The sequence below is a fragment of the Octopus bimaculoides genome, chromosome 22, assembly GCF_046866305.1.
Source record: "Octopus bimaculoides isolate indiv1 chromosome 22, ASM4686630v1, whole genome shotgun sequence".
NCBI classification, from domain to species: domain Eukaryota; kingdom Metazoa; phylum Mollusca; class Cephalopoda; order Octopoda; family Octopodidae; genus Octopus; species Octopus bimaculoides.
The window spans coordinates 5683364-5688363 of NC_142949.1; the positions used below are offsets into that span (position 1 = coordinate 5683364).

Sequence of the window (5000 nt, forward strand, 5' to 3'; positions counted from 1 at the left end):
CCTGAATATTGGTGGTGTATACGTATATTTTATACATTTTATTGTCCACAACTACCTAGCGGGTTTATCGCAGACCAATAGAATATGCAAAACCATTATGTCAGGAGAAATTTGATTATCGTAACAGGTTTGATTGGATGCTGTCAAAAACCGATCGATCTCATTCAAAAATATAAAGCAACAGTTATTTGAAGAAACCGTCCAAAGAGGTGACTAGCAACGGAATGGAGGAGACTGAATGGAAGAACGAAACTTTTATGTAGAGTAAAAGAAAAATACATAAATAAAATGGCTGGGTGGTTAAGAGGTTTGACTCCCAACCGGGTTCAGTCCCATTGCGCGGTACCTTCGCAAAAGTGTCTTCTACAATAAACCCGTCCGATTAAAGCTTTTGAGCGGATTTGATAGACGGACACTAAAAGAAGCCCGACATACGTATATATATATATATATATATATATATATATAGATAGATAGATAGATAGATAGATAGATAGATAGATAGATAGATAGATAGATAGATAGATATATGTGTGTGTGCGTGTGTGAATAAGTTTGTATTCGTGTTGCTTTGTTTATTTCTCTGCGCCTTAGCGCTCTGGTATAAGAGACCGATAGAATAAGTACAAACTTTAAAAATTAAGCACTGGGGTCGATTCATTCAACTGAAACCCGTCAAGGCGGTACTCCAGCATGGCCGCAGCTCAAGAATGAAAGAACTAAAAGACAGAAGATGAATACAAGCGCAGGCGTGGTTATGTGCAGGTGCAGGCTGTGTCGTGGAGGTGTGCAGACGCAGGCGTGTCTGTGTGCACGTGCAGGCGCTGGCGTGGCTGTGTGCAGCTGCAGGCACTGACGTGAATGCATGGAGGTGTAGGCGTGGCTGTGTGCAGGTGCAGGCGTGGTTGCGTGCAGGTGCAGGCGTGGCTGCGAGCAGTCACAGACGTAGGTTGTGTCTAGGCGCAGACGTTGGTGTGTCCAGGCGCACGCGTGGCCGTGTGGTAAGAAGCCTGTTTGCCAGCGACAATGTTACGAGTTCAGTGTCATTGTGTGGCACCTTGGACAAGTGTGTTCTACTACAGCCTCGGGTCGACCAGAGCATTGTGTGTGAATTTGGTAGACGGAAACTGAAAGAAGCCTGTCGTGTGTACATATATATATATATATATATATATATATATATATATATATATATATATACGTGTATGTTTCTTTGGCTGTTTTTGCCAACCATCAACGCTTGGCAATCGGTGTTAGTGTGTTTACGTATCTGTAACTTAACAGTTTGGCGAAAGAGACAGATAGAATGAGTACTAGACTTTAAAACAAAAAATAAGCCCTGGTGTCGATTTGTTCGACTAAATCCTTCTAGGAGGTGCTCCAGCATGGCCTTAGTCACATGATTGAAACAAGAACACGTATAGAAAGTATATGGCTTGTACGAAATCTGTGTATATACAGATGATTGTGTATATATAGATTGCGTACATACTGATGAAAATTCAAAATGAATTTTGACAAGCTTACAATTAACTATCAGCAGCCGAAGAAATTCCACGGTTATTTGAAAACTGCAAGATGACTATAAATTTATGAAGATTCATAAAATTTAATCACAAAATAGAATTTCCAAAGAAATTGCATTTTGTGTGAAGCATTTGTTTTTTTTTTAAATGGCGCAGAAGTCTACACTGGGGTTATTGATTACGTAGTTTTCGGAGAGAACAAGTTATAAGCATTTGTTCCCTCTTTCTATTTTGAGAATTTTTATCCTATTATTCTTCATGTTACACCAAAAGGTAAACAATCTGAACTATGGAATGCAATGGAAGACATAATCAAGTGAGACCCAATAGTTCTCTACGGTTTATAAATGGTTGTGACATTTTCTATTTGGAAGTTTATGATCAGTCAGTAGATATTTAGGAACGTGTTTACAGGGTGAGAAAATTTCAGATCTTAGCTTCACACCATCAGAACTTTCACACGAGGCAAAGAGTATCTCGTCTGAGCACAACTTCGAAGTCAGTTCTGATTTTCAAAATCTCTCTTTGTCTAGACGATACAGCAAATTCCAGCACCGACCAAGTATACGTAATGTATATACACTTGCGTACATATATTTATGCATGTGCGTGTTTGTGCATGTATGTATGTATGTATGTATATACACACACACACGCATATACACACACACACAAACAGGTAAGAATAAGAATTTATTGGAGTAAAATCGAAGAAACAAAGAATGACAAGCTAGTGAGTTTGTTAGAAATCGAACGGCGTAAAATATACATTAAGACTCGATGTCGGTTCGTGTTTGTTAGCGACATGTGTACATACATATGTGCATGATCGTTTGTATATATATGTGTATATATATATATATATATATATATAGAGAGAGAGAGAGAGAGAGAGAGAGAGAGAGACATATATATATATATATGTGTGTGTGTGTGTGTGTGTGTGTATGCATGTATATGCATGCATGAGGGTGTTTACATATGTGTGTGTGTGTGTGTGTTTACGTGAGTGTGTATTCTTGCGTGTATTCAAAGAACCAAACAGGAAAATTCGACATTATGTTGCTTACTAGTTTGTTTGTTTCTTTGTTTGCTGTTGTTGTTGTTGTTGTTGTTGTTGTTGTTGTTGTTACTACTTTTATTTTCCTGAAGAAAATCTAAAACCGGAAAAACGAACTTCTTTCATTAAAGTTATTTATCATTGTTTGGGAAGAAAACGCCAAAAAAAAAAGAAATAATTTGAAATAGAAGAAGAAGAAGAAGAAGAAGAAGAAGAAGAAGAAGAAGAAGAAGAAGAAGAAGAAGAAAATTAGACGAGGGGAGGAGGAGGAGAAAGAGGAGGAGAGAAGAAGAAGAAGAAGAAGAAGAAGAAGAAGAAGAAGAAGAAGAAAATTAGACGAGGGGAGGAGGAGGAAACAGAGGAGGAGAGAAGAAGAAGAAGAAGAAGAAGAAGAAGAAGAAGAAGAAGAAGAAGAAGAAAAAGAAAGAAGAAGAAGAAGAAGAAGAAGAAGAAGAAGAAGAAGAAGAAGAAGAAGAAGAAGAAGAAGAAAATTAGAAGAAGGAGAACAGAGAAAATAAACTTTGAAAAATCTAATTTTCAGTCAAATTTTATTACACTGCTAAAAATTTTCCAAGAATTTCTCTTTCACATCGCCGGTCTTTCTTTAATCTTTACCCTCTTGGTAGAAGAACCATAATTGATTCCTACAAAAGCAAAAAAAAAAAAAAATTACAAAACTGAGTAGTAAAAAAAAAAACAGATTTTTATTTATTTATTTATTATTTTTTTTTTTTTCGTAAAAAAAAATGTGTGAAAAACTGGCTGTTTTATCGACTTTAAGAGGCAGCAGCAGCAACAACAAATAACAGGGGAAGCTAAATTTCCAGTTATATTTATGTGGTCTGCTTTCATATAAGTCTTTTCTTTGTGGCTGAATTAATATTTATAGCAAAGAACCGCGTGCGTCACAGAAGAGAATTGGAGTATACACACACACATACATATACATACATACATATATATATATATATATATATATATATATATATACAGAGAGAGAGAGATTTATATATATATATATATATATATATATATATATATATATATATGGCGGCCGTTGCTGTTGCTGCTGTTTTTAAAACAAATATAGACACAATAATATTAGAGAAAACTAACAGCCAACTGACTCTTTACTTTATTAATTTAAACTCGTTGGGTGTATATATATAAATATATATATATACATATATGTATGTATGTGCATATGCATGTATTTATATGTATACAAATGTGTTAATATATTCATGCATACATACATATGTATACATATATATATGCATATATATATATATGTATACATTCATATGTACACATATATATATATATATAAATGTATATATATATATATTTATACATATATATATAATATACTTATATACATACATATATGTATATGTGTATATATATGTATGAATATAGATGTATGTATATATATATATATATATATATATATATATATATGTATGTATTTACACAGATATATATATATATGTGTATATATATATACATATACATGTCTGTGGATATATATACATATATACATACATGTAGATGTGTGTGTACGCGCGCGCATATGTACATACATATATATATATATATGTATGCATATTTGCATATATATTCATATGTATGCATATACATATATATATATATATATATGTATATATATATATATGTGTGTCTGTATATATATACATATATATATATGTAAATATACATATATATATGTATATGTATACATATACATATATGCATGTATACATATATATATATATATATATATATATATATATATATATATATATATATTTCTACATATGTTTGTATGTATGTATATATGGATAGATGGACGGACGGATAGATGGACGGATGTTCATTCATAGAGAATTGATGAAAATGCTCTCATAGATTCACAGATGTAATATTCTCTCCCACACGTAATACAATCACTGATGAAATACGTTTTGGCTAATATTACTTTTGCTTTAAACATTTATATGGTTCTGTATTAATACACTGTCCCACTTACAATATGTTTCCTTGTTTCTGCTGTATCACCTCATACGTACGCTTGAAGGACGAGCTCTCTAGGTTTGCATTTTCTTTCTAGAGCGCCATATATGCTGAGGTTGATAGACAGGTTCTTCCGAACCTGATAAAATATATCTACGTCTGATAGAATGCGCCTGTAACCCTTGTATTTTAGCCATGGACTGCAGAATGTCCCTACAGCCGTCATAATATGACCACAACTATTTTATTGTGTCCATGGGTGTCATCATGTGCATACGACTAGTAGAATGTATAGCTGTTATGATGTGTGTACATCTGATAAAAGAAACCTACAGATGACAAAATGTACCCGCAACCTTCGTATTGTACCCACAACTAATAAAATGTACCTACAGCGTACA

General features: G+C 33.5%; 1 protein-coding gene across 24 annotated transcripts in view; it reads left to right on the forward strand.

The window, feature by feature from the left end:
- LOC106869633 (cadherin-23) overlaps positions 1–5000 on the forward strand; it is an 898614-nt gene that overhangs the window by 720607 nt on the left and 173007 nt on the right. The window lies entirely within an intron of this gene.